Source organism: Podarcis tiliguerta (assembly GCF_965153285.1).
Source record: "Podarcis tiliguerta genome assembly, chromosome: 11".
In the NCBI taxonomy this organism is placed as follows: domain Eukaryota; kingdom Metazoa; phylum Chordata; class Lepidosauria; order Squamata; family Lacertidae; genus Podarcis; species Podarcis tiliguerta.
In genome coordinates, this window is record NC_139544.1 from 21,143,216 (window position 1) to 21,159,049 (window position 15,834).

Sequence of the window (15,834 nt, forward strand, 5' to 3'; positions counted from 1 at the left end):
CCATTGCATAGATCATTGGGGAGACTTGAGGAATGTCCAGGAGAGCCCTAGGGGCCGTCCTTTCATTAACTTGCAGTCCATATATTTCCCACATTCTCTGTGTGTGTGTGTGCTGGGCCCTGGGGTTAACCCGAGCAACGTGGTCCAGGTCCAGTCCCGAATCCAAGGAGTCAGTCCAACAGGGCTAAGGCAGGACATGAAGAAGCCAGGCTAGGTCAGGCACAGGGTCCCAGGCAGGTTCTAGCAAATAGCAATGTTGCTCCCACAACCTGGGGCTGGGTCTGACAGCCTTTTATCTTTGTCGGGGTAATGACCGGTCCTGATCCCCCAGTGACTCACCTCCCTGTCTCGCCCGAAGGCGAGCACTCCTCCTGCGAGTACTCAGGTTTCTCCTTCTCTCAGACCTGAGTCTCTGAAGCGCAGGAGATGTCGGTGGGTTACTAGACCCAGAGGCCGCCTCAGCCTCTCCTGACCCAACTGGCAGTGGAGCAGCTGTAAGTGATGGCCCAGCTGAAGGCAACGAGGTAATCCCCACATCTGGAGCCAGAGCAGGCTCAGGCCCCTGACTCGGCCCAGCTGGTGCTTGTTGCAGGGGAACCTGTGCAGACTGGGGCCCCAGACTTGGTTCATATGCAGCCTGAGGCAAAGGATCTGGGGCGGAATGAGACTCCTCTGGTTCCGAGTCTGAGCCCGAGTCCCAGGCCATCACACACTGTCTCTCTCTTTCCAAGGAACATTCAGAGGAGCTGGTGGCTTTAACTTACAGCCCATTACCTCCCTGTATACCTTTCTCTCTCTCCTCCCGCCCCCCTGGCCAAGCAGGTTGGAATGGGATGGCAGCAGAACAGAGTGGGGACAGGAAGAAACAGGGGAATCCCCACTCACGCATGTCCTGTAGTGGAACTCCAGTGTAAGTGGCTCCCACAGGGGAGCTGCAGAAACCATGTGTTTGGTCAAGGTAGCCATGGCTTCAAAAAGGTTGAGAAAACCACTGTCATAGATTGCATAGGCATGCCTCCCAAGCAATGCACAATCAGCTTCAATTCCATCCCAGGGACAGGAATACCTGCACTAAATGTAAAGATCCCTTCAGACTGATGCTTCAGAAGGGCTCTTCTTTTGTGCTTCTGTTCACTTCATAGAGGAAGGATGGTGAAACTGTGACCCTCCAGATCTTCCTGGGCTGCAACTCCCATAATTTGTGGAGCCACTTGCAACCCTGGAAAGCCTCCCCCAAGGGTGAGGGGCCCCTCCTGAACAATGTGGAATGGGGCACAGAAGACCACTGGAGAAGGGATAATTTGCCCTCCTTCTTGTTGAGCAGAGTGCCCTTTACTTCAGAGTAAACATGATTAAGATGGTGCTTTTAGAGGGTGATATTCAAATGACTCCAGAGATTGATTCTTTGAATAAACAAGGAAAACTAAATTAAGTCCATCATCAGTTTTTTTTTGTTTTGTTTGCTAATTGGCTCCTCTTTGAAGATCAATAAAAGGAGAGAACAGTCCCTTGATTACTATTAACTATCCTTGAAATGTAACTCCTTTACTATTTAATGAATATTGCATTGAAAATGCTGTTTAATAGTCCATAGATAAATGAGCAAGCTGAAGATTTGACTTTTTTATAGAAATATATTTAAAATAAACAATAATGTCGCCTTTTACCTTGATAAATAGAAACTGAACATCCATATTAAAAGCAAAAAAAATGTATGTTATTAATACTTACAAAACACAATAGCTGAAGCAGTGTCCCCCCCCCTCCGGTATGTTTGTTCCTTCAATTGTTACCCTGCAGCTAGAGCTAAGCGAATATTGGAACACACTTTTGTTAATATTACTTCTAATTCAAAATCAAATTTAAGCCCAACCTTCCTGATAACCCTTTGATGTTGCCTTCCAGCACAAACAAAAGAGATTCAGCTTCAAAAATGCCTTGCGATAGCTGAAGATTGAGCTTGAATGTTTGCCAAAAGGAGTTTTAAGTACATGCTAAAATTTATTACCTTACATAACATCAGTTAATTCATAAAACAACTCAAGGGGCGAAATGCAATACCCAAAGGTTAATATAGCCTGTTTACCATATATATATATATATATATATATATATATATATATGCCTATGCAAGTATATGAGAGAACTTTCTGCAGCAGTAAACAATTGTAACAAAGGTCTCTTATAAAATATAAACTGGTAATGTCAAATGGTAACTATAAATTCCATGTAATCCGTCAGCCTTGCAGTACAAACCTCTGCAGATTTACTCAGAAGTAAGTCCCAATGAGTTAAATGGTACTTGCTCATAGACAGATGTGTATATGATTTATCTGGTGATCATTCGTAGCTGAGTAAGACTGTCTTCCATAAACACAGTTTTAACAATGAGTCTGTAAGTGACTGTGGAGGCCAATTCTGGATCCACACATCCTTCCACAGTGGGGACATTGGTTTCCGGGCAGGAGTTGATCACAGTGTGGATTTGCCAAGTGTTCCTTCCTCCTAGCACGTTTCTCCCTTGTGTCCTGAGTTCAAGCGTCTTCAATGCTTTGGTTGACACCTTTGGTAAAGGCTGTTCTCCAATTGGAGCACTCGCAGGCCAGTGTTTCCCAGTTGTCAGTGTTTATACTACATTTTTTAAGATTTGCCTTGAGACAGTCTTTAAACCTCTTTTGTTGACTACCAGCATTATGCTTTCCATTTTTAAGTTCAGAATAGAGTAGTTGCTTTGGAAGACGATCATCAGGCATCCCCACAACATGACCAGTCCAACGAAGTTGATGTTGAAGAATCATTGCTTCAACAGACCCTGTGCTTGGTCTACTCAGAAGCCTCAATGAGTTAAATGGGACTTATTCCCATGTTATGGTGCATTGGATTGGAGCCTTAACCTTCTATGCTTTAAGTTTTGCTTTTGAAGATTGATAGCATTATGCTCCTGCCCCCTTAAAATAAATTAAAATGAGGTCTGGGAAACTGCAGAACCCAGGGCAGTAGTGTTAAGAGTTCTGAATTATCTTTAATAGATTATTAAATTTGCTTCTCACCCACCCTAAAAGGAGACGGTGACAGATGATGGAAGGAGAAGGCTGATAGAGCTGGTCTTTCAGCAGCCCTTTCTCCCATACCCCATGCAGCCATGCCCTGGAGCAATTTGTCCTTTTGTTGCAGCTTAGTGGAATGGCTTCTGCCAGGTGACAAGGGAAAGAGGAGCCCAAGAGAGCTGGTTTTTCGGCAGTGGCAGCAACCTTGAAATGGACCTCCCTTCCCACACTGCTGCAGCGGAACCACTGTCACTCTCTGGACTGGAGCCTCTTGGCTTTGCTACTCCTGCTCCTTGCTCTCTGCCCACCTGCCTTCTCTCAGAATGTGTACAATGGCAAGAGTGAGTCAATGCACCAATTCCATCCATTAACCATCCCCCCTCAATCTGGGCTGTTGTGCTCGCAGGGCCTAGTGTCATGGCTAAAATGGCCGCTGTTTCTTTAATGCTTAAAAAAGCTGGGTCAGCATGAGTCAGCGGCCTGCACCATATATATAGAGTGAGAAATGTTAGTTGGTTGGTTGGTTAGTGAAAGCTGGTAGTGTTGGTGTGTACAGTTGGTCAGTCGCTTTTGCACAAAGACTTTTAAGAATAAGAGCAGAAAGCACTCTGCAAGGATATTCTTGTGGACTCTTTTATGCCGACAAGGGTCTGAGGACCAGGCTGAGGAGACAAAGGGAGCTCAGAGCCCTTTCATTTTTTTACAAACACTGACACCTAGAAGGAGATGAGGATCAGGTGGGGTGGTTTTCCACTCAAAGTACCTTGTGCAAGACAACGGACCCCACCCCAAAAAAAACCCACTGAAACCTTCAGCTGGGATTGTACATACGCACATAGGTGTGAGTTCAAATTCTTTTCTGTAGCGAACTCAAAGAGAAGAGGCCCTAAATATAGCAACCAGCCAAACCTGTATCCTTATCAGGTGTATAAAAGAGTTGCTTGTTGACATGTAGACTGTTCTAAATGTTACCTTGGTTGCTCTTTCCCCAGATACTTGATTAGTACTATAATTAGGCACTGGAGAATGTGACAAGGAAATTAATGTCAATATGTCCCCCTTTCTGGAGATTAGGACTCTTATAAATGCCAGGAATACTGAAGAGTTTGCCCTCAGCGATGCTGACCTCAGCAATGCTAGGCATGCTTAACAGGAACATGGCAGTAAATTGGCTGGGAGGGTTAGGATAAATGACAAGAAATGAATGCATTTGAATGGCTTGATGGAGTGATGCTTTAAGTGCCCCTCCTCATCACGGTTCACTTGCTGTTTTCAGGTGTGCCCTCATTGTGGGGTGGGGGTTGAAGAATCCACAAGGAGGCATTAGCAAATCCCAGCTGAGAAGAGCCTGAGAAATAACTGTAAAATAAAAATAACAATGACCGAAATCTCACTGGGGTGGGGTCAGATACATACTTAATTGTATTTGTATGCCACCTTTCCACAGTTCCAACCATGCTTAAAGCAGCTTACAACACGGAAAAACTACAGCTTAACAAAAGCAATCATAAACAAACAAATAAAACTTTAAAGAATACACAACCAAACCGAACAATTTCCACATAAATCACAACAAGACCTTAAATAAAGATCCAAAAAACCTACAGCAACAACCTTGGTCCAGCAAAACCCCCAAAACAATACCACAGCTCAAGAGTATGTTTGGCAACCTCAGCTTCTTATAGCTGGAATCAGTCAGGTCCCCACCCTCCCAGATGAGGTGAAAAAAGGCCAGCGAGGCAGGGAGCAGGTCTTCCAGGGCTCAAACAACCACAATGGGCAAAGTTATAGAGAAATGAGAATTAAATGACTATCAACTTTGAAAACTAGGCTACCTTTGGTTGACTGTTCCCATCCCAGTGCTTGGGAATTGATTCTGTACTTGGACTTTACTTGCAGATGCTCTTACGTTCTTCTGTTCAAAGTCATCCTCTTTCTTGGGTGTGAAGAAGCTTTGGCCCTCCATGTTTGTTATTGAACTATAACTCCCAGCACTTCTAGCCATTGCTCATGCTGGCTGGGGCCAATTGGAGCCCCAGCCAGCATAACCAATGGCCAGGGATGATGAACGTTGTAGTTTTATTGTGTTTTTAATATTCTGTTGGGAGCCACCCAGAGTGGCTGGGGCAACCTAGTCAGACGGGCGGCATACAAATAAATTGTTGTTTTTGTTGTTGTACTTTCAGCAACAGCTGAAGGGTGAAAGGTTTCTAACACCTGTTCTACCTGAAAGGTTTTCTGGTCAAAATCCAGTTTAAAGATCAAGTATACAAAGAAGGGAGAGCAGAGACCTTGAAGTAACGGCAGACTGAGCAATCACACAGTAAGAATCATGCAGGTCACCGAGTTAGAGTCTTCCCCATGGTGGTGAGATGCTTTCTATTTATATTATGGTAATTGTTTCTGAACTTGCGTCAATACTTATAAAACAGAATGCACACATTTTAAGCAAATGCGTCTTCCTTTGTCCTGGGGGGAAGTACCGTATTTTTCGCCCCATAGGACGCACCGGCCCATAGGACGCACCATGTTTTTTGGGGGGGAAATAAAGAAAAAAATTTTTATTTCCCCCTCAGGCGCTTGTGGGGCCAGGAGCGGGGAGAAGCGCTTTTCTCCCCACCGCCAGCCTTCACATCAGGTCCGGGGACAGGGGGAAGACTCGCTGCGCCTCCCCACTGTCCCGGGAGCTTGTGGGGCAGGCAGCGGGGAGAAGCGCTTTTCTCCCCGCCGCCAGCCTTCACGTCAGGTCCGGGGACAGGGGGGAGACGCGCCGCGCCTCCCAGCTGTCCCCGGAGCTTGTGGGGCAGGCAGCGGGGAGAAGCGCTCTTCTCCCCGCCGCCAGCCTTCACGTCAGGTCCGGGGACAGGGGGAAGACGCGCCGCGCCTCCCCGCTGTCCCCGGAGCTTGCGGGCAGGCAGCGGGGAGAAGCGCTCTTCTCCCCACCGCCTGCATGCAGAACAGGTCCGGGGACAGCGGGAAGACGCGCCGCGCCTCCCAGCTGTCCCCAGAGCTTGCGGGCAGGCAGCGGGGAGAAGCGCTCTTCTCCCCACCGCCTGCATGCAGAACAGGTCCGGGGACAGCGGGAAGACGCGCCGCGCCTCCCAGCTGTCCCCGGAGCTTGCGGGCAGGCAGCGGGGAGAAGCGCTCTTCTCCCCACCGCCTGCATGCAGAACAGGTCCGGGGACAGCGGGAAGACGCGCCGCGCCTCCCAGCTGTCCCCGGAGCTTGCGGGCAGGCAGCGGGGAGAAGCGCTCTTCTCCCCACCGCCTGCATGCAGAACAGGTCCGGGGACAGCGGGAAGACGCGCCGCGCCTCCCAGCTGTCCCCGGAGCTTGCGGGCAGGCAGCGGGGAGAAGCGCTCTTCTCCCCACCGCCTGCATGCAGAACAGGTCCGGGGACAGCGGGAAGACGCGCCGCGCCTCCCAGCTGTCCCCGGAGCTTGCGGGCAGGCAGCGGGGAGAAGCGCTCTTCTCCCCGCCGCCAGCCTTCACGTCAGGTCCGGGGACAGGGGGAAGACGCGCAGCGCCTCCCCCCTGTCCCCGGAGCTTGCGGGGCAGGCAGCGGGGAGAAGCGCTCTTCTCCCCGCCGCCAGCCTTCACGTCAGGTCCGGGGACAGGGGGAAGACGCGCCGCGCCTCCCCCCTGTCCCCGGAGCTTGTGGGGCAGGCAGCGGGGAGAAGCGCTCTTCTCCCCGCCGCCAGCCTTCACGTCAGGTCCGGGGACAGGGGGAAGACGCGCCGCGCCTCCCCCCTGTCCCCGGAGCTTGCGGGGCAGGCAGCGGGGAGAAGCGCTCTTCTCCCCGCCGCCAGCCTTCACGTCAGGTCCGGGGACAGGGGGAAGACGCGCCGCGCCTCCCCGCTGTCCCCGGAGCTTGCGGGCAGGCAGCGGGGAGAAGCGCTCTTCTCCCCACCGCCTGCATGCAGAACAGGTCCGGGGACAGCGGGAAGACGCGCCGCGCCTCCCAGCTGTCCCCAGAGCTTGCGGGCAGGCAGCGGGGAGAAGCGCTCTTCTCCCCACCGCCTGCATGCAGAACAGGTCCGGGGACAGCGGGAAGACGCGCCGCGCCTCCCAGCTGTCCCCGGAGCTTGCGGGCAGGCAGCGGGGAGAAGCGCTCTTCTCCCCACCGCCTGCATGCAGAACAGGTCCGGGGACAGCGGGAAGACGCGCCGCGCCTCCCAGCTGTCCCCGGAGCTTGCGGGCAGGCAGCGGGGAGAAGCGCTCTTCTCCCCACCGCCTGCATGCAGAACAGGTCCGGGGACAGCGGGAAGACGCGCCGCGCCTCCCAGCTGTCCCCGGAGCTTGCGGGCAGGCAGCGGGGAGAAGCGCTCTTCTCCCCACCGCCTGCATGCAGAACAGGTCCGGGGACAGCGGGAAGACGCGCCGCGCCTCCCAGCTGTCCCCGGAGCTTGCGGGCAGGCAGCGGGGAGAAGCGCTCTTCTCCCCGCCGCCAGCCTTCACGTCAGGTCCGGGGACAGGGGGAAGACGCGCAGCGCCTCCCCCCTGTCCCCGGAGCTTGCGGGGCAGGCAGCGGGGAGAAGCGCTCTTCTCCCCGCCGCCAGCCTTCACGTCAGGTCCGGGGACAGGGGGAAGACGCGCCGCGCCTCCCCCCTGTCCCCGGAGCTTGTGGGGCAGGCAGCGGGGAGAAGCGCTCTTCTCCCCGCCGCCAGCCTTCACGTCAGGTCCGGGGACAGGGGGAAGACGCGCCGCGCCTCCCCCCTGTCCCCGGAGCTTGCGGGGCAGGCAGCGGGGAGAAGCGCTCTTCTCCCCGCCGCCAGCCTTCACGTCAGGTCCGGGGACAGGGGGAAGACGCGCCGCGCCTCCTCGCTGTCCCCGGAGCTTGCGGGGCTGGCGGCGGGGAGAAGCACGCATCTCCCCGCCGTCAGCCTCTAAACCACATAGGGAGACAGCGGGATGGCGGCGTTCCGCCTCCCTGCTGTCCCCCGACCTTGTGGGGCTGGCGCTGCGGCTCTCCTGAAGCCTGGAGAGCGAGAGGGGTTGGTGCGCACCGACCCCTCTTGCTCTCCAGGCTTCAGCGAAAGCCTGCATTCGCCCCATAAGACGCACACACATTTCCCCTTCATTTTTGGAGGGGAAAAAGTGCGTCTTATAGGGCGAAAAATACGGTAATCAACAAATGTCCAACAGAACCATGAATGTTTATAATATGGAATTATGGATTTTGTTGGATGCTAGCAGAGAGAGAGAGAGAGAGAGAGAGAGAGAGAGAGAGAGGGGTAGAATGAACCAGACTTCTTCTCCTATTCCTACCTTTAGCATCTGAGAGAGGTTTCTTAGAAGAGTAAGAATCCCCATTCACCATAATGTAACACCAACACATAGCTGTTTACAGTGCTATTTTTCTAGAAAATGAGGTGCTGGAACTCATCGTGAATCCTTGTTCTCTTAGAATGGAATGGTGTCCATGTGAGATATGCCGGAACTGAGTTCCAGTGAGTTCCGGCTGAAAAGAAAAAGCCCAGGCTGTTTATAGGATTCATTGCCAGCTGCTATTGACTGAAGTCAGACATCTTTTTGATTCACCGAATGAGCCATCTTGCATATGTCATTCCTTCCTACATTCTCGATCAAACCATCTGGCCCAGAAAACCAGGCCAAAACCATACTTAAGAGACTGGAAAGTGTGGAGGAAACGAAAGGCTCCGAGAGCCACGAGAAATAAAGACAACGAAAAGCTCACCATGGCAATAGAAGAGTGTGGGTGGTGGAAAACGACTGGAGTATGCACACATACACTTGCCATCATTTCAATGCAGCTTTCTTATGCTGTGTAAATGCTTGTGGAGGACAGTAGTTTCTAAAGAGAGTGTTATTGCTGGTTGGATAAAATTCCTTCCAAGCAAATAAGGCAGCTAAGTCCAACAGTTCCTGGCAGGTGCTGTTTTGAAACTTAGGAGCATCCCTGGAAGGATCACGGTAACATATTCCCAGAGGTGAATGCCAGGGAAGAAGGGTGATGTTTCTTGAGACTGGAAGCTATTGGGAAGGGCAGTTAGCATCTGCGCAGCATACTGCAAGGCTGGATGAGTGCTGAATGGTGCCCAGCCTTATCAACGCAGGTGTAAACATTTAATTATGGTTTAGACATATTGAATGAGTCCAGTTTCCCCATCTCATTGGTAGCAGTAGTCTGAACTTCATAACATATGAAAGCATTTCTCCCTTGAAAACAATAGTAAGAGAGCTAATCAATAAACATATGCTGCGCAACTCTGTAAGTAAAACATTTTTTTGTTTTCTGTGGTTACATAATGGAAGTCTTGTAAGGTGGGGGGCGGGATATAAAACATCTGCATGCACCTTTGGCATCATGCAAGATCTTGTCCTTCCAACAATTGAAACTGGACATATTGGTGTTTCGTACAATCGAAGCTGCCTTAACCCAGCTGTTACATTCTGAGCTCAGGCAACGCAATGCCTTGTGAGGGAGATTTTGTAACTTCTGAACCTTCTCACAAGGTTCTAGCCAAATCCTAGCCAAACTAATATAATTCATTATTCATGCTGTCTACTCAACAAAGGCCTTTTTAGCTATTATAACAAGTACTTCTTAGTATTTATAGATCTTAATAAAGTAATCAGTCCCCCCCCCCCCCCGTCTATACAGGAAAAGATTCGTTGCCTTTAAAAGTGAAGGGAAAATGTGTGAGTCTTTCAGGCTCTGCATGCCAAATTTCCTGTGCAGGTACCTGAGCAGAATGCAGCAAATGTCCTTGAAGGCCAGTCATTGTCACATTTTACAGTCAGCAAGCTGCATTTAGCAAAGAATTGTTTATTATTTCCTTAGGACACATTATGACACCAAAGAGGCCAGCATGAACTCTGAATAAAAATGACATTTTTTTCCCCAGCGCCTCATGCAGAAAGAGAGAACTGTTTACCACAAGAAAGATACCAAATGCATCTTCATATTGTAATACTGAAAGGCCTCTGAATTTATTTTACCTCACGGTTTTCCCTACTGTTGTGGACTGACGCCATCAAAAATAAATTTCAGAGTAAACAAAATTATATAGCCATTCAACAAATTTTCATTGCAAGGGATACCCTCATTAGTATAGAAGAAGCAAAACAAATTTCCCTGTCTCCATGTGTTCTCTCTCCTGTATGACTGAAGCAATGTCGAGAAAGTGAGAGGTACAAGTTGGATGAGGAGGATATAATGTAGATAACACCAGAAAAACTGAGAGACAAGCAGCTTCAAATCCACGTTAAACTCTCCTGAGGATAAGCCCTCAGACAGGACAGGAAAGCAGCCTGGACACACAGGGTGGCAGTCAGCTAAGTTTTACTCACAGGAAACCCACTTAAATGAATGAACATGACTGTTAGATCCATTAATTTCAGCAGATGTTTTCTGAGTAAAACTTGAATTTCACCCCAATGACTAATCTGTCCACTCTGAAATTGTGAGTGGGGTGGCCATGTTGGAAAATGATGTGGTTTGTTATCTAAGATAAGGTCCACAGTTCACACTGTGAAGGACTGATATTATTTCAATCATTTTGAGTTCTGTTTCTAGTTATAAAATGGCTGCTTTTAGTTTTAAAGGGTGTTCTGTCCAAAAGAATCAGAAGCCTACAGAAGGGCCAAACATTCGGCCCAAGAAAAAGAAACTTAAGAGGAGGAAAGAAACCTAATGACTTCTGGAATGAAAAAGAAACTTAATAATTTCGAGAAAATGAAAAGTTACCCAGAGCTCTACTCTCCTTCTGATTGGCCGAGAGGTGGGGGAAAAGAGTTGGAATAATGTATACACTAGGACCAGTTGAATGTACTGAGCATACAAACCCATCACAAAATAGTGAGCCAGCTGCCTTGGCTGAAAATTTTGGATACTATTAATGTTGGTTGATACTTTCTATGGACAGAACTAGGAGCCAGTGTAGGGATTCACACACCCAGAGCCAGCTAGAATCCAAATACTAAAGTGAAAAGTTTAGATCTAGAAACCAATGTTGCAGAATAAAGTAAGTTTTGGGAAAATCCATTTTCCAGGTGATTTCTCAGTAAAACCCCACTTCCCTTAAAGCTGGAAAAGAGAAAAAAGTCGGCTGCTCGTTTCAGAAGCAATTTACATTTGACATTTAATTCTCACCATTAGTCATTTAGCTTTCTCCAGACAGATTTGGCACTGTGGAGCTAAAACTGCAAATGAAATCAATTTCTCCCATTCTATAATAGGATATGTTTGTGTGTTTCAAAGCAAAATTCAGGGAGAGCAAATGGGAGGGTAGCAAGGACTTAAAATTGCCAACTGCCTCTTACATACAGAAGCATTTCATCCAGTTTCAATGCTGCTAGGTTAGCAACCTTATTAGCACTACTGTTATTAGGAGCACGGCCCACTACATTAAAAAACAACCCTAAATAAATACATATTCGGCATGCCATCAACATACACATTCAAAATTTCACACATGCAACAACCAAAGCCAAAACTTGAATATTGTACAAATTGTGCAAAGCACATAAACTATGTGTTTCGTGGGAATTTTGCCACTACATCTGCTTGCAGAGTGGGGTGCAAAAACTGAAGACCAAAGGATTAATTTCAGACCCAGTGTGAACTTTTGTACTACATACAGGGCCTCTGGCACAACACTCACTTGAAGCCTAGTGTTATTTCATTTGGAAGCTGCAAGTGCGTAACTTGATGCTTTCTTCAAACGTCTTCCAAGGAGATGAAAAAACAATGCTGTGTTGCGCCTCTTTTGGCTCCTATTTATCAAATTGCTCATATCAGGGGAAAGAGGGGAATTTAGCACCACCTGTGAAGATGAAGGGTTATCCGGTTCCCTAATGTGCCAGTCAGAACAGGGAGGTGGCAGATTGGAAAGAACATAGGGTGGCTGTCATATGGCAGAATCACAGTTGCTCATCTGCCTGGAGAGAAAACACTATACTACAAAGAGCTGACAGTGGTGAAAAATAACAGTGGGCAAGAATCAAAGCAAGATGGGTACCTCCTACCCAGTCCTATAAAAAAGAAGAGATGCTGGCTAAAGTCTCATTTAAAATCTCACTCTAAAGAGTGTGGTAGACACATAGAATGCATACAAATTCTAGATAAATAGGAATCCTATTTGTGTGAGACGGTACTATCACTATAGTATATGGAAAACATATAGTGAATCTCAACAGGATGGATTTTCTAAAAGTGTGAAGAATAAACTTTGTTATAGAATGAATAGCATTCTGCCCATGTAGACAACAGAAACCTTGCTTCCACATGGGATCGGTGCTCCTCCTGCATGCAGGGTTGTTGTTGTTGTTGTTTGTAGCAGCCACACAACATTGGCATCAAAATGCCAGCCAGTAACTTTCCCCATTTAATCCAGATTAACCCTTACCATGGAAAAGCATTCCTGTTTAGCCTACCCAGATGCTTAGAAAGTTGAGGTAATCTTAATTTGCTTTAATAATTTAACTTTTGCATGCTTAAGAGTAGGCTAGTTATTTTTTCTGGATTTTACTGTTGTTGTTTTACAATCAAGCAGTATATAAATTTCATGAAATAAATGAATAATAATAAAAAAAATCAAATGAGTTGTGTGCTGTTTTTTTAAAAAAAATATATAAACCTGGGAATCAGTGACCTGTCTAAATGTCATGTCTAAATGTCCTATTTGCAATATTAAGCCCCTGTGTGGAAGACAAAGGATGTGGCTGAGAATCAGCGAGAAACATGAAAAAGCTTGCTGGGCTCAGGTGGTGCATAATGTACCTTCTACCTCCTGTGGCAGGAATGGGGGACCTTTGGCCATACAAAATTTGTTGCACTCCAATTCCCATCAACCCCAGGCAGCATAGCCAATGGTCAGGGGTGATGGGAGGTGTAGTCCAACCACATCTGGAGGGCCATGGGTATCCCTGTTCTCTGGCAGCGCTTGACTACTAAACTGAACCTACAGGAAGCAGTAATGCCTTCCTTACAGGTATGTTGCATGTCCTTTTACCATCTGTACTTTTCCAATTCACCATATCTACTGTGCAGGCTAGCAGATCAATGTGAACAACATGTCTGTGTCAGTGGAGGACGGTCCACAGAGCAAACGGGGCGCTGCTCACCAGCCTCAGCCTGCCTTCACCACTCATTACTTAAAACCAGCCTAAGGAGTGGCACTGGCTGACAGCTTCCTCTTCCTTAGCCTCAGTGTTGCCTTTGTAGAACTCAGCAGAGAAGACGACGGAGACAAACCAGAGTTACTTGGCTCTGTTTGCATTGGCTGTGGCTCCCACCTATTGTTTGCTTAGGTTGGCCAAACCTGCTAGCTGCCTGTTAGTATTTTCCTTTTTTAAAGAGAAATTGCTGGGTTATGACTCTCAATAGCTGGATCTTCCTGAATGGAGCAAATGCATCCCTCTTCCCCGACCCAAGGATATCGTAATGTAGGTGTGTGTCTATCTGTCTATGAAAGAGTACAAAGGATACAGACTGCATTTTTTGAGAAACGCAGGTAAAGAAGCAGAGGTCTAGTTTTTAGGTTCCAAAAAGTGCCTTTTGGGAGACTGGTTGTCTGATAGAAGACAGTGGGGTTTTCTATTAGAATGTTTAGCCTGTGCACACTTACCTATGCTCAGCCTGTATACATGAATCCAAATATTACCAAACACCATAACGCTCCAGTGACCGCCTCCTAAAGGAAACAAGAGCTGCACCCCTGAAACTTCACACAGCTCAGGAAAATGTGGCAGACATGACAGCAACAAGATTGTTTTGTCTTTCTAATAATTGATATTGATCCATTTAAAGACTTGTTCCAAAAACAGAACGTAAGTATGTGTTGCTAGGGTCAACTGGCAGATGTTGAGGCCTCACCTAATTTAGGCCATGGATTTGAGGCAACCTTTCGGTAATAATTCAAATGTCCATTTTATGCATAGAAAAATATAAAAGAGAGAAAATAAAGAAAAAAGGGGGAGCGATAGGAAGAAAATATTCCAGGAGGCATTTCAAAAAAGCATTAGAATGAGGAGAACATATTTTCAACTGCCTTTGTGCTACTGAAATATAGTTAACATTCTGATATTATAGAGGTGGACATAATATTCATCCCTGGATAAAAAGTAGCGGATCCAAAACTCATTTTAGCCTATATTGTACAAAGCTGCCTGGTGTAGTGGAAGGAATTTATCATCTTATGGAAGTAAACCTAACAAAACAGGTTTCTGTTTTTTGCCAATCTGTCATTTAGACTGCCTTCGCCTGAAAGGAAGCCTGCCGTTCGCTGACTCAGAACTGTGGTGAGATATAATGCAAGGGAAAGAGGTGTATTTAAACAAGGCATTCAAACCACCAAGTCTGCTAGCTGAAAGACCAGGACATAAGCATAAAGATAGTGGTGTTATTCATATTGGATGGATGCAACAGCCATCCTCCCACACAATGGAGCATGCATAAGAAGGGACCACCCATAAATTTAAAGCGAATAGTGGTGCTCCAGATAAGGGGAGATCCTGATTGGTCTTGGACCCCACCCTGTCCCCACATGAGGAGATTTGATACATGGGCATGCAAAGGACCCCTGTTTTCACACATGTGGTTAGCATGTTAGCTAGACATAACACTACAGCACACACAAACACACCCAACGCAATATCATCTGAACATCCCTTATGTGTTGTATATAGTACTTTCCCCCATCCTATGAGTGAGGCTCCACTCTGCATGCCCTTGTATTGTAAGGCAAGACCTGGACTAGTTTGCAGTAGCATCCCAATTGCAGGATGTCCTCCCCAAGGATACATTTTGAAGCAGTCATGTTGGGTATTAGCAGTATCCATAACATTGGAGAATTTGGCATGCAGAAATCCGAGGCAGCCCTGGGTACATAGCTGAATTATGGATTATGGTACAAAATTCCCAACCAGTTTTCAAGGAATCCAAGTATAGGAAACAAAACAGGCTGTGTTCGCTACAACATCACCCCTGCTTCTAATATGATAAGGTATGAAATAATACCTAGTAGCTTGCTTCAGCTTTATTGAATGCAATTTCTTTCCTGCGGTTATGCTTCCAGAGCTTTTATCTTCAAATCATTTGGAAAACTTAAAAGCTATGTATTAAACCTGACTACTACTTAGTGCAACATGACAGGCTTGGGGAAAATAGCTTTTTAGTATTCAGATGTAAGAACGAAACCAAATTATTTTCTATCCTAGGCACAAGCACATTACACAGAAGCCATTCCACCTATACTCCTTTGGTTGGCTTGGAATGAATCAAAGGCTATTAAGAGAAGTAACAGAGCAATGTTTTCCTGAGCCAGGCCAATTTCCATGACTCTCCAATGTCTCCACACCTGGATCACTCTTGTCACACATGCAGAAGGGTGCTGTGGGGAAGTCTGACGCATCCACAGTTGCATGAAAGTTACCAACCCATTTCTGAGATCCTCAAGAAGACTGATATCTTTTCAGAAAGAATTTTCTCTCCTGTACACACACAATGGGTTAGATTCAGACAAAGTGCTGTGTGCAATGTAGCAGAAAGTTAAAGTCACTCAATGATTTCTTTGCTCTGCTGGTGGGACAAAGCACGCAGAACACTGGATACAACCAGTTTCTTGGGTTTCTCATTTCTTTCCTGCAAAATTATGCTAGGCTCCACTTTTGAATGTATAATACACACAAGAGGACTGTTGCCACCAGAGCTGGGGTGCTTTATTAAAATCAAAAGGGCCTTGTTAAATGAATGCCCATGTAGCTTGCTAATTTATAATTACAATGGTACCTTGGGCTACAGACGCTTCAGGTTACAGATGCTT

General features: G+C 47.2%; 1 long non-coding RNA gene across 1 annotated transcript in view; it reads left to right on the forward strand.

Annotated features, from left to right (window-relative positions):
• The window catches only part of LOC310660159, an 82,585-nt gene extending 70,098 nt beyond the window's left edge, over positions 1-12,487 (forward strand). The window contains exons 2-3 of the long non-coding RNA XR_014503255.1: positions 5,234-5,414; positions 8,454-12,487. This is a non-coding gene — a long non-coding RNA (uncharacterized lncRNA). The remainder of the gene's footprint in view (positions 1-5,233; positions 5,415-8,453) is intronic.
• Positions 12,488-15,834: the final 3,347 nt, after the last annotated feature.